The sequence below is a fragment of the Alexandromys fortis genome, unplaced genomic scaffold (genome assembly GCF_014885135.2).
Source record: "Alexandromys fortis isolate MF-2015 unplaced genomic scaffold, M_Fortis_MF-2015_v1.1 scaffold_25, whole genome shotgun sequence".
Taxonomy (NCBI): domain Eukaryota; kingdom Metazoa; phylum Chordata; class Mammalia; order Rodentia; family Cricetidae; genus Alexandromys; species Alexandromys fortis.
In genome coordinates, this window is record NW_026067904.1 from 7354105 (window position 1) to 7376404 (window position 22300).

The window sequence follows — 22300 nt, forward strand, 5'->3', positions numbered from 1 at the left end:
AAATTTTTCAAAATTTATAGCAAATGTTACTTTGTCAGTTTCTCTGTCAGGACAGGTCTGGGACAGAAATCCCACAATACATTAGAGGGTGTGCATAGACTTTTGTGTACTCGAAAGACTTGATATGGTCATAGGCTATAAGTTGATGACAACTGATTAGCAGTTGAATATGTTTTTCATGGATTTTACAGTGGTGTATATTAGATGGCTTATCAGATGGTGATGATATCATGTGTTATAGGATTTTAAGAGAGAAAGAAAATTTGTGACCTGATTTAATCAGGTGTAATTTCTGGGAACGTTTGGGTGGTTGGGGCTTTAATAAAGGTAGATGCTTACTATGTTCATGGGAATAAAGGGAATTTAGAATAAAATTCTTCTAAGTGAAATGTTATTGTTACTTACAGGAAAAAAAAAAGCTTCCAGAGGAAGTGGGGGCATACTGAAGAGGATGCACTGTCTGAAATGGGATGTGTGTAATAATTCTCTGATAGGAAGAACATCTATTGATACTTCAGTTACAGATAATAAGTATTTCATTTCTCTGAAATCCAGAATGAAACTTATTCGGGTTTTGAGTCCAGGATTTATATAGAAAGTAAATAAGATAGTATAGGATCATTCTTCAGATGGATTGGATCCCTTGGCTATAAAGAGAGGACAGAAATATTCCCACTGAGAAAACAATGGTGCAAACTTGATTGTAGTAGGGTAGAGAGAGTTTATGGAGAGAAAAACCCACTGAACTCACAACATTTCTTCCCAGTGTGAAGTGTAGACTTCAGTTTACTTATTTCTTCCCTCTTCCTCTCCTTTCCCTCCTCTTCCTTCCTCTTCCCCTCCTTCCCTCACACCCTCCAGTTTTCCTAGGTCTTTTATTTCTTTTATAAATATATGGGCTATCAGGCTGAGTATCAAGATTCAATGTTTCATAAATGAAATAAATAAGCCCATTTAGGATGAAACATAGCTTGTTAGATGTGGAAGCAAGATATAGAATGGCAGAAATGTCCATTTAAACGTCAAGAACGTTTGTATGAGATGTTGTCTCAAAGATTGTTTCTTAACAATTTTTATAGTATCAGTAGCTCTATGACTTGACAATTATCAAATTTCTAAATATATTGTTTCTAAGCCAATTGGGTGTGTATTACTTGTGTATGTGTGTATTTATGTGTGCGTGAATCTCTCCCCTCTCTTTCTCTTTGTGTGTGTTTGTGTGTGCACAATCATAAGGAACTAGTAGCAAAGCACTTTCCAACTCCATTGGCCAAAAACTACCACTTTAAACTCTTTTCTTTTTCAGTTTCTTCAGTGTGCACTCACATCTGTTATGGTGACAGCTGGACAATCTTACCACATTCTTAGCCTTCACACTCTTGTCTCAGACATTTAAAGGTACAGAGAGGAAAGGATAATGGCCTGGGTTTCTCTTTGTAATCTATCAGTTTTTTGTAATTACTATGTCTTTTCTATAATTTCCAAATCTGTATCTCTCACTCACCTTCACAGACAGCTTAAGGTCACTGGTGTGTAACCCTCTTTATCATCACATAGATGAAAACTTTCGTTTAGTCCTTTAAAATCTGTCCAACAGAAGCATTGTGAAGTGGAGGAGAGTCAATAAACTGTGCTAATATCTACCTAGCAACTCACCTGTGGAGAAGAATGGATTTTTTTGAGTCTATTTTTTCCATTTCTTTTTTTAAATATTTATTTATTATTATGTATACAATATTCTGTCTGTGTGTATGCCTGAAGGCCAGAAGAGGGCGCCAGACCTCTTTACAGATGGTTGCAAGCCACCATGTGGTTGCTGGGAATTGAACTCCGGACCTTTGGAAGAGCAGGCAATGCTCTTAACCACTGAGCCATCTCTCCAGCTCCCTTTTTTTCCATTTCTTTAGGACCAATATATCAAGTTGTGACACAAGCTAATATTATTCCATCTGTGTCTTTCAATATTTTTGGCTAATATCCTCATCCACTTTTTTCCATTGGACCATTCCAATAGGTTTCCACTACCCTCTTTACTCCTTTGCATTTTTTTCTCCATCCCATGCTCATAAGGATCTTAGAAAATATAAAGAAGATTATTGCTTAAAGTTGATAATGACTTCACTCAATGATGAAAATAAAAACCAGCTCTTTACTTCAGTTGACCTTCAATTATTGTTATTTTCATCTTGTTTTACTATGCATAAGCCAGAAACTCCCATCATTGCTTTAGGTTTACTAACTCTCTTCTTTGGATGGGAGAAATTTAGCAGTTTCTTCCTGTGTCTGGAATGTACTTTCCTGGTACTAAGTGAATAATGTCTCTCTTAATATAGCCTGATTAGAAATATATCCTATATCCACGCAATGAAAACCTGTGGAAGAACGCCTTCAGAGTCAACAATGTGGAATGAGAACCAACAACACACACACAACTTGGGGACCTTTGTAAGCAATGTGCAATTAAAAGCTACAAGCCAGAGCCATAGAGCCAGCCTTCTAAAAAGACCCTCAAGTGTCTTGTGGGTGCATCTATCTCACTAACCTGGTACATTTATCCTTTCCGTTATTATTTAAATTTTCAGATTGTCTCATGTCCGTCAACATGTTACATGGAGGAACCATCCCTCCACACGAACAGTGTGATTCTGTGAGCTCTGATCTAAATATAACCTTTCCAGAAGAAATGTATTTATCACATTTTTACTGTGTCTAGTTGTTCTATCAAACCTTTGTGGCAGGTGTGTGTATGTCACACACAGAGAAAAGTTTATGTGATTTTGCTTAGAAAGGCAATTTGAATACTTCTGATTTCTGTTTTATGTTTAGCACTTTCAGTACTTTGTATATTCTAGGTGCTAACACCCTGCCAGATATGTAGCTGTCAATTCCCTCCCATTCTACAGGCTATCTTGTCTCTTTACTTAAGGGACATTTTTGCTGTAAGAAGCTCTTTAATTTCATGAAATTGCATTTGTTGGTTGTCAGCCTCATTTCCAGGGAGTTTGAAGTCCTATTTAGAAAGTTCTTACCTATTGGTCTTGATACATAGTACTGGAAAAATCTAAATTTGTGTCTTGTGCTATGGATTGAACCCACCATTGAGTTAAAACCTGCTCTCATTTTTTATGTATTTCAAGATGGCATACACGTGCTGTAGCACACAGCAGAGCCTTTACAGGGTGTTTCAATTAGCTCCAGATTTGCTCCCGTGTGCTTCCAGGTGTCCTATCTCTATTCATTCTGAATGAGTTTATTAAACAATTTAGACTGGTCTGATAAATATGATTAAGAATTGGAACACTTAAAGGGTAGTTTAGCACATATCACACACACACACACACACACACACGGCATCTTATTATATGCTATAAGAAATGAAAGAGTAACATTCACTTCAGCTGAATTCTTTCAAAACTACTTATTACGTTCCTGAACACGTTTCACTTTTTCTAGACCCTGGAAAAGCAGTGGAAACACTGAAACAATGAATAGCAAATCTGGTGTTTTCCAACTGAAGCCCCTGCAGGTGATTTGAAAAGTGGCAGAACATGTAAGATGCTCTCAATTGTATTCAAGCAAAATCTTCCATCCCAGCTTTTGTCTAAGCCTGGACTCACACTTGGTGGTACACACCAAAGCCCTCGGGAACTCGGGTTTTAGATCAGTGTCAGAGCATTTGTATTCTAAAAAATCCCTGGAAAATGCCAGCTCTACCCAGGCTAGGATTGCTTCCCCGTGTCCTGCAGTTACAGTTGTCAACATCAGTAATGTACATGACGTTTGAACTTCTTCCAAGTGGCTAACCCACACGCTCAGTCTCCTGAAAAATTTCAGTGTCTGCCCACCTGCTGTTCAAGTGTGGAGAGGAGATGAAAGGCATTTTCCTCCATGAAATTAAAAAGGACCTAAAAACAAATGATTCTGACTGAATGCTTCCGTCTGTATCTAGTCCTTCTCTGCCCCATCTGAACCATATTCTTGTCTACAGTACTTAATTTTTTACATCCCCTCAGTCAGATGCAAAGCATTTCTGATAGGATTCGTTAACACTATACAAAACCTGAAATGGCCTTTTATATATGACATTTTTTGATGATGATGATGACAAGCATAATTTTAACTTCTACAGGATGTAAAAGGAGGCTGTCTCAGTCAAAGAGGTAGATATAAACAAATGAAATTGTTTTGCTCATTAGAAAACTGAAGAGCTTCATGGTGTGAAACAATCTAGTAAAAGCCTTTGAAGCACTCTATACTTACAAACATATTCATTCATTTATCCACTAGATTTCTGTTTATGCATTCACAGACTTTCTCTATTGTTTCTCTGGAGAAACCCTGCAATGACAACAAAAGGAATTTAAAAATGCATCTGCCCTGGTTCCTGTTCTCAAAAGAAGTTATTATTTTAGATTAGGCATACGGATAGAATAGATAAAGTGGGAACGCAATGACTAATAATGCAACATGCAGGCCTGCAAGATAGCATATGGTAGCATTAAGTAAAAAAAATAGAAATACATCAGGAGATATTTATATAGGCAGAATGATCAGGGAGATAAGAGAGCTTGGCTGGGCATTTTATAAATAGGTAATATTTAAATAGACAGCAGAGAAAAGACATTTTCCATATGGGACAGTCTGAACAAATCCAGGGAGGTGGTGACACCGTCAGCACAAGGGAGGTGGGGGAAATGGGCATAGTCATGACATTTCTACATAGTTAATTGATTTATTGGCCACATAAATCTTCTTCTGTATTCTAAAAATGATGCTAAGGCATTTGGAAGCAACTGGAAATGTTTGCTGTACGTTATTCATTTTTAACCTATTTCAAAGGGTGAGCACAGGGGAGAAGAGAATGTCATAGCACAATGCAAGTAATCTGATTGGGGATATGGGAGGTTTTCAGGAAGGGGAAAGCCAATACAAAAGGAGGAGGGAGGAGAATAAAATAATAATAATGTTATAGGTAAAAGCCAAAAGAAATAGTACTCTTTAGCTAAATGTACCTATAATACATGTCAAAACATATAAAGATTCAATGAAGTTTTCTCATCTGAGTTGACAATGATCTGTTCAAGAGCCAAAGACCACCTAACATAAACCCCAACATGAGGCATGAGAAGTTCTCGTTTGAGTTGTCTGTCAGCATTGCAAAAAAAAAGTCCAAAACATTGCAGGTGATTGTGGCTGCTCTTGGTTACCTGCCAGAGGCTGAGATAAGTCCCAGTTTCTGAAGACAAAATGCACTTCACAACCAGGGCCCAGAGACTTCTGACTTAGACATAACCTGAAAGGTTCCGGAGGGCACCATGCAAACTTCCAATGGAGGGAGTCAACCGACAGTCTTACGTAAGTATGATGACTATGAACTGAATGACATCTATTAAGTGTGCGTGTGTGCATGCACACTTGCATGTGAGTAAAGTTCCCCCAGAGGTCAGAAGAATACCTGAGATCCCCTGAAGCCAGAAGTGTAGGTGATTGTGAAGTTGCCTAAAGTGGATGGTTGATTCTGGTTGTCAGTAAGAACATGTATAACGCTTAACTTCTGAGATATTTCTCCAGTCACTAACTTTCTCTATGTTACTTAAAATTTAAAATATCATTTCTACCACTTTTGAATTGAAATAAAAATAAAGTGTGCATATGTATATATAAACACATATATATGTACACATAATACACACATGTATGTGTATATGTGCACAAACACACATATATGTAAAACCTTAGTCAGGTAACTAGTAACTGAAACCACCTGAGTTTGACTATATGTTCATTAAACTTGAAATAGTATTTGATTTATCTGTGTTTCCCATCTCCCCTCCCTCATTAAAGAGCTCTGATAATTTCTGAGAAAAATTTAATCCAGTATTTGGTGGCTTCAGACCAGCACAATCAATCATTTGATGAACCAGATAATTGCTTTTGCTTTCTCATTTACTTTAATTATGGGCAACATTGGGTAACAGTAGTTCATATTTGTCAAATGTAAAACTTAAAAAAAAATCTTAAAATCTACCTTAATTTTAACTTTAAGACTAACCTTAATTTCCTAGTCCTTTCAGGTCTGAACTTTACAGTAGACTTATCCTCGAGTTATATATGCAACATGTTTGGCTATAGTGGCTTTGCTTGGTTAGATTCTTAAAGACACACTTTTAAAACATTGACTCTTTTTCCAAAGTAGGGCAAAATATTTTCTTAATATCATGTTGTCTTTTTTTGGCAAACTATAATAATACAAATAGAATAAAATATTGTCAATAAACAATTCTAATTTGAAAACAGGTTTTTTTTAAAATTGTTTTACTGAACTATATATTTAACTATTAATTGAATTACAGCCTCTCTTTAGCTACTGGATAATATCACAACTGGTATTTATGACATCAGGTCACTAAGTACTTTCCTAAAGATATATTTATGTGTGTATGGATGCTCTCTGTGTGAATGTCTGTGTATCACTTGTGCAGGTGAAGGCCAGAAGAAAATGTCAGATCTACTTAATCTGGAGTGTATTTATAGATGTTTGCACACCACCATGTAGATGCTAAGAACTGAACCTGGTTCCTTTGCAAGAGTAGAAAATTCTACTGATATCTGAGCCATCTCTCTAGCTGCAACAAAGTCCTTTAAACAGTTCACTTATCAAATTTGACTGACATTTGCAGGTTATAAAAATCAGATGTATTGCAGGTAACAAAATATAAAATATGTAATATAGTAGAAATAAGTTACTGTAAATGGCAGAAAAACAAAGGAGATATGAAATTGTTGGAAACGTGAGATTTATGGTAGTATATTAAAGACAAATATATGGGACACTTGCAAAAGTTATGTTTTAGTAAGAAGAAGACAAACTTTTGATTTAATCTAAGTTAAGTTTGCTAATTCTGGGCAGGTGTGAGTGTGGGTCCTGAGGTCATAAGGGTAGGAGAGCTGCCCCTGTTCCCCACCAGCTGCAACATTAGGAAAACAGGCCCTGCATCTCACCTGAGCAACACAATAGAGCCAATCCTGTTGGCTGAGGTATGAGTCAGCCCCTTCGTTGTGAGCATAGGAGAGCTGCCCCTATTACTCAACTGTCCTGTGGCTGCATGAACAGGGTAGAGATGTCCTCTCGCTCTACCCATGAATGCCTGAGGCAGATGGGAGAGTTGACCTTCAGGTCATAAGAGTGGGAAAGCTGACCTTGCCACTCAGCTTCAGCACTCAGGACAGTGGCCCTTATACCATGCCTGAGCAACACAGTAGAACAGACCCTTGAGGTCTAGCGTGGGAGATCCAATCCTGAGGACATGAGAGCAGGAGAACTGGCCCTGCCCCTTCTGCAAGAGGTGACCTTGCCAGAACAATGCAGGAGAGCTCACCCTGGTCGGGAGGACAAGAGCGATCTAGTGGGCTGATCAACCCTACACCTACCCAGGTCCAAAACCCCAATGTCCACCCTATTTGTGATCTCCCTCTCAACTCTTACATTTTATTTTAATTTATTTTGTGGAGGAGGATACAAAAGGATGGGAAAATAGTGGAGGTGCATGATGTGAAAAACACAAAGAATAAATAGAGAGGAGAAAAATTTATTAATTATGATACAAATTTTATTGAATCTTAGACTTCAAATTTATATATATGCACATATTTTCTCATGATTTAAAAATCTGTCAGACATCCAATTAATTATTAAGATGTTGTTTTTATTCTTACATGAAAACTAAATAATGTTTTTTTTAGTTGTACCAAGCATGTTATTGCCTTCAGAACACTAAAATCTACTGGAGCACCAGGGGGTCACCTACATCAGCCTGTAACATGGAAATGGAGCAGTTGCCCCGTCTTCCATTATCAAGTCTTGTTTTGCTTGGACCCTAGAGAACACGGATTTCTAGCTTCTCTCTTCAATCCAACTTTGTATGATGATAGATGAGCAAAGACTAAGGTTGATATTAGTCTTGCATGATCAATTTTGTAAAACTGCTTAGGACAACATCCTGTCACTCCCATTTTGACTGGAAAATTGAAGTGGAAGGATGGCAAGCCTATCACCAGAGCTACTAAAATCTATTTTCTGTAAGGACAAACCGAAAGAGAACCTGCTGGGATGTACTCACTTGTTCTCTTTTAGTACAGGATCATGGGATCCTTGATTTGTGATCACCTATCTAGCAGTCAGGATCTGAACATACAAAACTGTACTATTAATTATTCAAGGGTTTATTATTAATCCTTCAAAGAACCAATTAAAAGTAGGTTTACGGGGCTGGAGAGATGGCTCAGAGGTTAAGAGCACTGACTGCTCTTCTAGAGGTCCTGAGTTCAATTCCCAGCAACCACATGGTGGCTCATAGCCATCTATAATGAGATCTGGTGGAAGGAATGTTGTATACATAATAAATAAATAAATCTTTAAATAAATAAATAAAAGTAGGTTTACTTAAGCTATAAAAATGGATAGTTGAGAACGTTTTGGCGTCTGTTTCAAGTGTATGACAGTAAAGATATTAGACTCAACTATGAAGACACTGGGATTCTGGTACTACTGAGATTCTCTTGGGTTCTTTGACCTAAGCATGTTTGTGCCCCCACACTATGCTGTGCTTCCAGGGCAGCATATCCTGAATTCTATGGTGTCATTTTTCCAATCATGATTATAGGCAAATCACTCTTTTCCTGTCTGTGTTCAATAACTCTTGACTGTATCAGGCTTATATATACACAGCTCCTCTAACATGCTCATGTTCTCCTCCTTTCTTCCCACTTTCTCTCCACATTTCTTCTCCATGTCCTTCCTTCTTTATTTCCTTTCCTTTTTTTCTCGCATACCTATTCCTTTCCCCCTTTCTGCTCTCTTTCTCGTTCTCTCTCTTTCTACTCAGTACTATATTCAAGCAAGATTTCTTAGTGTTTCTCATTCTACACAGCAGAGCAATTAGAGCCCCAAACCCTGACTTTATTTTGCAAAGGTCAGCTATGAAGCCAAAATGCTAAATGATTGTAGTCAACACTGATATCATTTAGACCACCCCCATTTCCATTCCTCACTTCATTACTGATAAAATTATTATATCTTATATTGGGGTGCATTTTATTATTCTGAAAAATAACTGGCCTATCTTCTAGTGAAATACAGTTTTATTCAGCAAACAACCAAAACTCTTGACTTTTTCAGAGTAAGGATGTAAGCTTGCCTTAGTAAAACGTTGCATTGTCAGTTTGTTTATTAAAGAAAGTACCAAGGGCAATGACATAAATCTGTAATCTGACCAGGATGATCCAAAGATCTGAATGTTACATTCATAAAACCTTCCTCTCAATCTCTCCCTCACTCCTTCAGTTTAAGGGAGATTGGTTTCACTTTCCTCCAAGTGGTTGTCAGAGCATCTTGGTTGTAGTTCCTTCCTTGAATGTTGTCTTTCCACACAAAAATTAACCAAATTTCAACTTTTATAGAAACTTAGAAAACAGTAGTGATATTTACCTCATGGTGATTGGCTCTAAGATTTTCATTTCTTACTAGGAATTGCCTGGACAGAGATGTCCGGGAGTATTATTTTAAGGTGTGTTACTTTTGTTTATGCTGTGGAACATTTGTTTAATGATATAAAGGTGAGTTGATTTTGTTTAACCTGGATTTATTTAACCCTGTGAAGCCATAGTTCTTTGTCTAAAACACTTGATGGTCTAATAAAGAGCTGAATGGCCAATAGCAAGGCAGGAGCAAGGATAAACAGGGCAGGCAGGCAGAGAGTATAAATAGAAGAAGAAACAAGAAAGGGAGATCAACAAGAAAAAGAAGGGGAAGAGGACATCAAGGGACATCCCCCTAGACACCCAGCCAGCCACAGAGTAAAAGTGAAAGTAAGATAGACAGAGGTAAGAAAAGGAAAAAAACCCAGAGGCAAAATGTAGTAAGGATAATTTACGAAAAGCTGGCCAGAAACAAGTTAAGCTAAACTGAGAGTGTGATTTCTTTGGGAGCTGGGTGATGTGCACCCCCAAAGGAACAAAGAGTAAAGAAAAAATAAAGCAAACAACAGCACAGAAATGAAAGCTAGCAAAGGGAGAGAAACTAAAATATATTTACTTATTGTCGGCATGAAGGCAACTCCTTTACTTCCTCACAATGCTGATCTATGTACTCGACTTGTGAGAACACATTACTCACCATGCTTTCCTTATGTCTCCATTGAGGTAAGAAAATCAAAACCAAAAGCACGAGTTTTCTCCATGTGTCCGGCTTTGTGTCTGTGTCCATTCTTTATCCTCCTTCAGTGAGTCTAGAACCCTATTCTATGCCAGAGGTGGAAAATGTTCAACAGATTGTGAGTCTTTCTCAACTTTTTACCCATTGTCTAGCTGGGACAGCTACCTGAAACAACTTTCAGTCACTATTAAACACTTTATTTACATTTTTCTTTTCTCCGGTGGCATCTCCAGTCTTTAAAGGTCAGAGAAGTATGTCCTTTTCAAATTGTCCAAGTCACTGCCAAATAAAATTATAATAGCTCAGTAAATGGTTGATTAATTATATTATTGATTGACAGGGAAGCATGACTATTCTCTGCTTTAAGGACTTTCTGCTGCTATTTGTGATGATCTCAAATAAATGCACTTGAAACATTCTCCAGTTGAAAAAAGGGTCAGCTTTGATAGGAATTGTCAATGTCCCCTGCTGAAGCCCAACACATCATGATTTCTTCTTTGACTAATCATATCAACACAGGGGCTGGGATACTGTGACTTTTATGTTTCTGGTCACCTTCACCTGAATCTAGATAAACCACATGTAACATAAGTACTCTGAGATATATTATTCAATCTGTTTGAGACACTATGGCTTTCTCTAAAATCATTGCTGGGATTAAGGTCATATACAGCTTTGGACAGACCATAGGGCTTTGTATGCTCACTATGGCCTATTTCAATCTCCACACTAACTGCTTTATGCTCAGATTAACTTGTAGATGTTAGCTTTTTTCAAAGGTGAACTCATGAATCAGCAAGGGTTGCTAACAGCCAGAAGCATCCAGGCATCCAGAGATGGAAACTATTTAGCCCCACTTTAGGGATTTGAGGTTGTTAACATCTCCAGAAAATCACTACTTTGAGTTTCAGGGAGCCTCCAAGTCTACCTTTTCCCCTGACAGCTGTGAAACATGGCACTTGCTTCTTTGTTGATTTTCCTTGCTTTGTTTCTGTTTCTTCCTTTTTGTGCTGTCTCTTGTTATTTTGGTTGAAATGTAAACAGCAATGGTGCATCTGTGTTTATGAGGAAAACAAAATCAACCTTGAAGAGGACCCTGCTCTCTTACCATCACCCCTACTGACGATAAAACTGACTAAAGACAAAACTGAGCCAATCCCTTGTTCTGTGTCCTGATGGTAGGAAAGCAGACAGATTCAGAACAGACTCAATTTCTCTGTGAGCTGCTGGGCAGCAGCAGGGCCTGCAAGGTTTGGGGAGCCTTCATTGCTGAAAGCGGTGAGAGTATTGAATAGACATTTGTGTGAGTCGCTGGGTGCTGGGAGGCGTCTGAATGCTCGGGAAGTGATGTTCAACCCCATTGTGTTTATATGAATACACATTACCATTTCCAGCAAGGAAGCTGATAACAGCACCATGATGCTTTGCTATAAAATCCATTCAGCATTTTCCTGTGTGTTTTACTTCCTTTAAAATGGCTCAGAAGCAGGCATGAGAAGTGTCATTGGCTCTCTGTAACATCCCCTTTCCCCAAATGAGACCCCATTGAAATACACCATAGGGGTGTTTCATTGCAAAACACTGGCATGAAAAATAAGGAAAAAATGAGCAAATTTTCTTTTAGCTTCAAGAGGTTCTAGGGCTTTTTGTGATGAAAATAGGTGTTTTTCATTGTTTTTATTTTTGTTATTCTCGACATTTTAATTATCCTAGTATGTCTATGCCAATGCTTATAGATGATAGGAAGCTCATTTAACTATGCAGAAGAAGAGTGGAATGAAAGATGCTGATAAGTGTAATCAGTCGTAGGTGTGGAAATCAGTTTCTTTGTAGCTGCCTTTTAAATAGTTGAAGATTGCTTTGCCGTGAAGAGAAACCATGATATTGTACCTGCATTTTATTTACATTAAAACACACACAGGTGAGACATGTGAAGGAGATTTTGGCAATAGATACACATTCAGAGATTAGTTTAGTTGCAAGTAGTTTGAGTTTATATTAATCAAAAAAATAAAAAGGAGAAAAAGAAGAAGACGAAGAAGAGGAAGAAGAAGAAGAAGAAGAAGAAGAAGAAGAAGAAGAAGAAGAAGAAGAAGAAGAAGAAGAAGAAGAAGAAGAAGGTAGGTTTGAGACCTTGTGGACTATTCTGTGTCCATTTTTGGGCCATTTTGGCATGTTTATTGATGTCATCCTTGCTCAGCTCATATTCAAGCTTTCATGTTGAGATTTTCTGAAAGTAGTTTCTTTTGTTACTAAGAGATACAATCTCATAACATATTCCCTCATCCTGTGGTTGTTATAATTTATTTGTCCCCTTTTCTACAATGTTCCTTGAGCCATAGGTGGTGCAGTGTTATGCAGATGTTTCCATTAAGATTGGACTCCACAACTCTGTGATTGGTTGTGGTTTTCTCTAATGGTTCCCTTCTGTTGCAAAGAAAAGGCTCCTTGATAAGGGGTGTAAACCACATTTATCTGTGGATACAAGGTCAAAGGTTTATAGATTATGCTATAGGCAACTAAAGAAAGCTAGGAAGGGAAGAGATAGCCCTCCCCAGAAAAGAGCACAGCAAGTGGTTGTCTAACGTGAAAAGGTCAGACCTGAAAACATACAGACAGGTAGTAATATATATTGGGATGTTCTATCACACTTGAACTCTGAGATTTTATTTGTGCCAATTTAATAAAATTAACTTTGAGTAAGGAGGCTGTGTTAGCAACTAATTGATAGAATGCAATCACAGAGCACCAGAGAGCAGCCCGGGGAGATAGAGAAACAGGACGTAGTAGGGTAGGTTTTGAGAGGCACACCTTTTGGTGTGACGTGGAAGCATGGGTCTTCCACCAACATCAGCAAGGAGAGAGGGTTACCAAGTTGCTATGCAGCCTCTCTGAGTTTGCAGGTTTTCACCCCAGCCTTTGAATCTCAAGTCTTATTCATAATTAGAATGATATAGATTTAGTTAAATGTACCTTTAGCCGCAGCCACAAAGCAGCAGCAACATTCTGACCAGGGTTTGTGGCCTGAGTGGCCAGGTCACCACGAGGTAAACAGGCCAGTAATTGCCAAGTTGCACTTGGTGGTTGAGAGAGCAGTAGATTAAGGCACAGTCACTGTAATAAAGTTAAAATACAATTATATGGGCTGAAAAGTTTATATCTGAAAATATATATGTGTATATATGCGTGAAACACAATTAGTAAAAACAAAAATATCTTTTGAATATGAAGAAGAGTGTGAACAGGTACATGAAAGGATTTTGAGGGAGGATACAAAAAAGAGAAATGTCATGATTATACTGCAGACTCTAAAGTAAAATCAAAGAATGAACGAAAAGCTGGTCCATCTAATTATGGTATCTAGTGTTTCTTCAACCTTAAGATCCCCTTGGATAGGATAGCAGTGTTTAAACATACAGGTGCTATTTTTAGTGGTGTAGTATTTGTATGTGTAGTGTATACAAAAATATGTATTTGGAAATATATTCCTGCTTACAGTCACAGGGCCAGAGGAAGACTTTAGGCATCCTGTCCTAATATCTTTCACCTTATTGCATTGAGGCAGGGTCTCGCACTGAGCCTGAGGCTGCACTAGAGGTGATAGTAATTCTCCTTTTATTTACTCTCCACCCCCAGTCCTGGGATTATAGGTATATATGCCCATACCTTACATATTCTATGTGTGCTGGGAATTTGACCTCCAACTCCCATGCTTGTGCAACAAGAACTGTGAAACACTGAGAAATCTCTTCAATAACCCAAATGAATGTTCATGCTTGCTGTTTGTTTGTTTTATTAAAGTGGGAAATGAAATGTTTAAGATCTCAATGTGTAGCTTAAGTCCTAGCAATTGCGTGCCTTGACTCTTGAAGGTCTAAGCAGTATGATGCAGGCGTTATACCTAAGGACATATTAATGTCACTAGAAAGCAAAAATATATCATAGGATGAGAAAACATTGAAAACTTTCTCTAGAAGTGACTTGATGCTTGCAGTTCTATGTGATATGTTTTTATTTGCATACAATTTAGGTAAATTTCTCATATATATGTATATTTATGTATATATATGTATACATACACACACACACACACACAAGTCAGGGCATGGAACCCTGACTGCTCTTTGGACTGGAGAGGAAGGGGGAGGGGAAGTGGGGGGATGGGAGAGGGAAATGGGAGAAAGGGAGGAGGTAAAAATTTTTAATAATAATAACAAAAGAGAAAAAAACAGGTTGCACCATGCCCTGGTTTTATAAAGTGTGGTGATCATTAAAAAAAAAAAAAAAAGACAGACCGACTCTTGCACACTGGAATTCTTGACGTTCATAACTGTTCTTAAAAATCCATTCTGACATAACACCCTCTGTCCCTTCCACAGTCATCACTCAGCATATTTTTACAGTCTTCCTGTTTCCCCTGTTATCAATTTCTGTATAGTTGGTCTTTGGTGAAATATGAAAGGTATTTTATGTACTCAGCTATCTTTTAATTGACCACTGTTTGTCTTGGTCTTTATGTCTCACAAGCCCTGAAAAACGGAGGTCTGAGCAGAATCTCATTGTTCTCATTCATCCTGAACCCGAACATAACAGAGTTTGTAATCAAAAGACATGAATAATTGCTAAGTTACTTCACATTAAATGGTCCCTTCATGAGGAGGATGTTACTAAGTATGTTAAGGGATGACATTAATGATTCAGATCCAGAATGGAATTTATGAAACATGAAGTAATTTGGAAAATCAAATGGCGGGATCAGGAATGTATCACTCATAGGTCACATTAAGAACAATTCTTAGTATATCGTTCTGTAACTGAAAAATGAAAACAGAAAGTTTCCACTTGGTTCTGGAAGAATCTAGATGGTTGTCTTAATTTGAGTTTCCATTGCTGTGAAGAGACACCATGACCAGGCCAACGCTAATAAAGGAATATAATTAATTGGAATTACTTACAGTTACAGAAGCTTAGTCCATTATCTTTATGGTAGGTAGTATTCAGGCAGACATGGTGCTAGAGAAAGAGCTAAGAGTTCTACATCCTGATCTGCAGGCAATGAGAAATGAACTGTCTGACACACTGTTGTAAAACTTGAGTACAGGACACCTCAAACTCTCCCCCACAGTGATACACTTCCTCCAAGAAGGTCAACATCTACTCCTACAAAGCCACATTTCCTAATAGTGCTACTCCCTTTGGGGGCAATTTTTTTTGAAACCACCACAATGGTGTAGAAGAACTCTGCTTAAAGATAAGGCAAAAATTGACCTCATCAAAGCTCAGCTGTACCCCATACTGCTAGACAAAGGTAAATCTGTCTTTGCTGTTTTCCTTCACTAGCCACATAGGAATTTGCTCATGTCACCTTGTTTCATAGTCCACATGACTCCATATGATTCTGAGCCTTAAGCTTGACTTGTCAACTGGCGGGAACTCACGCGAGGGTTCTGTCAATGTAACAAAATGATTGAGGCAACTATTTTACAAAGAGAAAGTATATATCCTGATTTACAGTTCTAAAGGTTCCAGTTCAGGATAAAGTGGTCAAATTGCTTTGTGCCATCAATAAAAGCAGTACATCCCAAATAAAGAATGGAATTGAACCAGTCACTTCATAACCAGGAATCAGAAAGCAAGAGAGAAAGAACTGGAGTCCTAACTGCCTTTTCAAGGGCAAATATCCAGTGACCAGATAATCTCAAAAGCCAATTGATATTGATGAGAAGGGCTTTGATTGGGATGCACATAAATTCGGCTTCATGTGCCAACAGAATACACACCTGAGCGCCTAGAAAAGAAGTAGTGATGATTCAGATTTCCTTGGATAGGGATTCACTGTGGAGCATGCTTGGCCTGCAGAAGGTAAAACGGGATTTGATTTTGTTTATTTTCTAAATTAAATTAAATGATTATATATTTCCCAAGGGAGAACTGATCCAAATATCTGATGGGATAGTAGGTTCCTCTAAAGCAAGAGGGTTTTATAGTGATATATTATTTGTATTTTAATAAATAAATCAACCCCCAAACCAAAAAAGCAAGGAAGCCAAGCCACTAGAGAAGGCTTACCTCTACCAAGGCTAAGCAACCATCGTCTAAGCTGACTAAGCTCCTCTCCTTCCATTTTATATTCTCTCTAGTGCTGGAATTAAAGGCTTGTGACACCCTAGGACTGAGATTAAAGGTGTGAGCCACCACCACCTGAATTTATGTCTGCACCGATCTTGTGTGGTCCACGGTGGCCTTGAACGCACAGAGATCCATCTGACTCTGTCTCGCAAATCCTGGGCTTGAAGGTGTGTATCATCATCTTCTGACCTCTAGTGGTTTTACCTTTGCCTCTGGTCTTTGGACAAGATTTATTTGTTAAAATACAAAATATTATATTACTACAAGTTTTGTTTACTTTGACACTTCCTCTGTTGGGACATGGGGGAGAGAAAGAATGGATGAATCGTTTAATGAACAATATTGTTAAAAACCCACTTCTAAGATCATGGAGTGTTCATGGCAGGGAGCTGAGTATAATGTGCACTGAGAAGATGAACCCAGCAGTACTCATTGTTGGTGTACGTTTGCATATTTCTTCATCAGTCTCCTATGCTCCCTGGGATTTAAATACTAGCCTGTGAAAAAAATATTTATTTTAATAATAAATCAATCAAAGCAATATTGACTAGAGTAATTAAATTTTGCACATTTCCAATTCACTACTTCTTTATTTTATCAAATTTGTTACTTTTTGTTCTGTTGAAATCTCCCCCCCCCTTCCAAACTATGTGCTAGATTTTCACATAACATTCATACATAATTCACAGAATGTTTGGTAAGTGACTAGCGTGCAAGAAAGAGGATTTCTAGATTTAAAAGAGAGCAAATGTCCAAAGGAAATGTTGCACACCCAAAGCAAGAGTTATTTGTAGAAGGCAGTAAATAATGCACTCATCTTACCAAACTGTATTAATCCTTTATGTGTCGTATTTCCTACAGTTTCTGCTGTCTACGCCTTCCTTGGAACTCTTGGGCAGTCACTTTTTTGCACTGCCCAGTAAGACTCGTGTAAATAGCTGCCAACACTTCTGCCTGCATTCTCTGTCTACAGGAGCCTGGCTCGGCATCCCTAAAATTTGACTTTTAGAATGGTGAAATGCTGATTCCTATTCCTGTTCCTACTGAGAAAACCAAAGCGCCTTAGCAGCAAAAGCCTACTATAACCTGCACCAACTGCTCTTGGCACTCCTTTGCTTCCCCATTTCAGACTTCTGATTCTGTTCCCAGCATCCTTTACTGCCTGAAGAGCACACATCTCCTTACTGCTCACATGCCAGCATCCCCCATCAACCTTCTCTCTTAAATTCAACTTCTACTCATCTCATCTTCACATTTCAATTTCTAGAACTTTCCCCAATCCCATCTTCATTATAATCCTTTGCATACACTTTCTTTGAATATAGCCATTTGTTGTCATTCTTCATCTATGCATGGTATTAAGTTTCATTGACAGCAGAGGATGGGATTTTCATTCCCCAAAACTACATTTTATTTGCCTTGGGATGTAATTGGCAGAAAGGCTGAGAGGAAATGTTAGATCCGACTCCCTGAGTTTCTTTTGCATCTCTGCATTCTATTCTTTGTGTTAACAAGCTCACTGCCTCCAGCTTGGCTTCCTTAATCCCATTCATCAATATATTAATTCGTTTATTCAACAAATAAGTGAATGAGTAATTTACTCTAAAAATACGCATAGAAAACAATTTATTGCCAGTACTATGTGCTGGGAGCTCAGTGGTGGGCAGAGTTCCCAAGCATCTAATTTGGACATTCATGAAATAGGGCTCTGACCTAACATGGACTCTGCACTCATCTTAATGTAGTGTGTGCATCATCTAGTAAATCCTAATAATCCTTGGAACAGAAGTCTGTTTCTTACTAGCCTAAATATATACATTATTTATAAAGATTGTGAGATAAATATGGTCCCTGCTTTTAGGGACATACTGATATCACCAAACAAGTTAATGAATACAAAGGAAAAATGTCAAAGAATAATGCTAGAAAGACTTAGTGACAATACTAGGTGTGATGACCAGAGGAAAGCCATAGGTAACATGTAGAGTCCAGATTTGAGTGATGAGATTTGTCGCATAAAATGCCGGAGAACATTTCAGGAGGCGATAACCACAAGGACAAAGATCCTAGGTCAAAGTTGAAATTGAAGGGTTGGTGAAACACTATTCTAAGGAATGTTAAAGCACAATGAAATATGGACAAACCTAAATATTGGTTATTGGAATTGTGAAGTCAGTTAGGACACTTGCCACCAAGCCAGAGAACCCCAACTGTATCTCTAACCTGCATAGTAGCAGAAGAGAACTTTCCCCTGACTTCTGTTTCCTGACATATGCGTATGTACCGTGGATCCTCTATCCCCAAAGTAATAAAAATAAATATGAGAAAGATTTGTCTGGGTGAGAATATCAAAGCCAGAGTCCAGTGTTTTCTTTCTGTTCTTAGTGAAGTAGGAAGCCATTATGTGGTTTATAGTGAGAACATTAAAATTGATTTACATTTTACAATCTCACTTTTTTCAATTACAGGGAAAAAGCCATGAAAGCTGGAACAAATGTAAAAAGGTGACTGGTGACTGGACATGTGGGAACATGTTCTTCTGGATCACTGAAGCTGGGTGATGCACAGTTGTCTGGTAGAAAGAGCAATGAAACACATTATTTGTGGCAAGATATTGACTGGATGTGGAGCATAAAGAAAAAGAGGGGCCACAGAAAATGCCTGTATTTTCAACTGCTTCATCCTTTGTTGTTCAACGATGATTAAACTTAATTTTAGGAACAGATAACTGAATGCTTAGTCTTGTGTAACTAAGTATTAGATTTCTTTCTGAGAACTTTACACTGTTAGAAGCATTTCCTACAGATATACAAAGGGACCAAAGAGCCAAAGGAAGTGCATACGTACAATTAACTGAGAAGAGAGAAGATATGGGATTTGTTCGCTCTCCACAATACATGAATTTTACTCAACAATACATCCTAAAGCCTGTGGCCTCTCTCAAAATTCAGCATATGAAATTCTGAAAATGAATGTGTATGCAGCAAAGAGGAAGTCCACATTCCACATTCCAGCATGTGAGAGAAGACACTATTTGTGCACATTGCTTTATGTTTAGTGTTGGCAGCTGAATGGAGTTCTCATTGCTCCACTTCACCAATATAATATGACAGAAGCCACATTCCCTTACAGTGATAGGAATATTGGACTTAATACGTGTCATACTTTCTGTCTTAAATATCCTTATGAAGGCAAATGTGTGTTAACTCTCCGTTGTTCCAACAGGGAGTCCTGGTATTCTAATTTGCTTTCTGTTACAATAAAGTGCTGACAATAACAAGCTTGAGAGAAAAAAAGAATCAAAACGGCTTATAGGTCGAGTCAATCACTAAGGGTATCCAAGGCAAGAACTGAAGCCAAGAACCTGGAAACAGGAACTGAAGCATAGGCCACAGAGGAGCATTGCATACTGGTTTCTTCTCCATGACTGACTCAGATGCTTTTCTTATACCATCCAGGTCCATTGGCCTAAAGCTGACATTGCTTAATGGACTAGGGTCTCCTACTTTAATTACCAATTGTGAGAATGTCCCAGAGATGTACCAACTGGCTTCTGATAGAGGCAATTCTACAGTGGTTCCTTCCCAGGTGACTCTCTTTGAGTCAGGTTGTCAAAACTAGCCAGCATACTGGGTTCAAAAGCTGTTACAGTTCATCATCAGCTGTGTGGCATGGAAGGAAACTGCCATGCAGGCTGTTATGAAACACTCTCATGACCTCTGACATATCATATTGCACATGGTCTGTCTGTCTTGGATATAGAGAGCACTTCTGAAAGAATTCAAAGGTGTGCAAGTCATGTATTGTAGCATTGAGATTACTGAGAATAGTACTACAATATTTTTCATTTTGTCTATATACAGCTAAACATTGATATCTTGAACCCATTCCCATATCATGCCTTTGTTTTCTAAGTAAGAAAGCATATTTTGAAACACAAAGCAGTGTGAGGGAAAGTTGCTTGGAAATAAAGGTTGGAATTCAACATTCTGTAAGTTCACTTCTAAGAACCAACACTTCTTAACAACTATACAAATGGATACAAAATCTTACAATCTTATTGTTGTCCTTTAAATATGAGAATTTGACAAAAGGAAGAAAATGAAAGGGTGGCTTTAGTTGAGATTTGCAGAGCCTGGACAAGATAAGAGAAGGTTTCTGAATAGTCCCTCAGATGTCCCCCAGGTGTCCCCTTCATGCTCTCTAGATTGTTCTCTGCTAACTGCAGTTTCTCCAGAGTGTCACCAGAGTCCTCTGCATTGTCTACATTCTATTGTCCTGCACAATAAGCTAAAAATACAGAAATCATAGATTTATTATGCTAACCGATCATTTAAATTGCTCAGATTAGAACCCCTAAAATTTTCCATCAGTCTTTCATCTGTTGGGGTGGTTGTGAAAGGTACCACTGAGAAACTCCCTGTAGATTGATTTTGCAGTGGGTGTAGCAGAAAAATTTGTACCTAACATTTGCAGCTTGCAGAGAAACCAGAAGGGGACAGTTGATAAAGAATGAAAGTAGAGATCAAAGAGATAGAAACGCACAACAAAGTGTAATCTCCATATCCTTTTTAAGTAATACATGGGCACATTTTGGGGATCAGTGTTTCTGTGTTTCCTCATAAAAGACAATTCTTCCATGTTCTAGGGAGGTTGATCTGGATTTGAAAATGGTAGAGAAAACAAATAGGCAATTAGTTTGGGGGCAAGCATAGAAATGGACAGTGGAAATAGATGCTTTTAAAGTAAACAGTGCTGCTGATGACAGAAAGAATGTGATTACATATGTGGAGTTCTGCATGGAGAAAGCATGCCAAGCATAAGTGAGAAATCAAACCACAGTCTTGCCTTTTGTTTTTAGTTATACAAAGATACCACCCCTCAAACATGGAGAGACAGAATGTCCAAGACAAATTAAGGAAAATAATTATTGTAGCTGATGAAGCAGAAACCCTATTAAATGTAAATGCTCCTTCACAGGACTCACAGGTAGAGGTACTGGGATAAATGCATTTTTCAGCACCATTAGTATGTATATAAAATTAAATTTTCACCATATTTCTCTTCCTCTGTATTTTTTTTTTCATGCCTTCATTGCTCTCTTTCCGGCAGATGGTGCCAGGGAAGAGGCCATGGAATGTGTTACAAGAAAAGATTCACTGGAATGAAAATCTATTTTCCAACTCTTCCTCTAAGACAAAGTAAATAAAATCTTAGAGGAGTGGTGATTGGTGGGAGACTGTGGCGGAAGTGGCAAGGGTGATCTGACATCCCAGGAGTGATGAGAGGAGGCTCCTGAGAAACAAAAACTCAAAAGCTCACCTAGTTTGCTTTCTGTTTTCACTTAAGGAGTGAGTATGTTCCTTTGTCTTTTATCCTCTCCCCCTTCACAGAGAGGCAGAGCTCTTATTGGTTGGGTGGGATTCATGAGTTTATCCTTGTTTAGCTAATATATTATAATAATTTTATTAAGATTGTTGTTCATTTGTTGCTCATGTGTTTTTCTGTATTATATTGATTACCTCTAAATCAATATGTGTTGTATTTTTAAAACTTTGGTAAGAATATATGATCAGATATTATACTTGTATGGCCCAGTGAAGCTCAGCAACATTCTCTGTTCTTGATGATAAGACACGTGTGACTGACACATGAAAACCATACGCTGTCTGATATTTTGGTTTGAGAATGGTCTGACAGCCCAACAAATCACTGTGACTTAATATAATCTCTTGATGCATTGGGACCAGCAGCCTTACACTGCCTGTCCTGAGCTACCTATATATATAATTCTTACAAGGACCTCATGCAAAAGAGGACGTGGGTTTCAGATATGCCCTTGCTGTCCCGGGTGAGCATGACGTCTTCAGCAGACATCACTAGTTCCAACTATTTCAGCACAGAACTGAGTGAGAAGGAACCTCAACTTATCACTTTAAAATCTTAACCAAAGCTCTG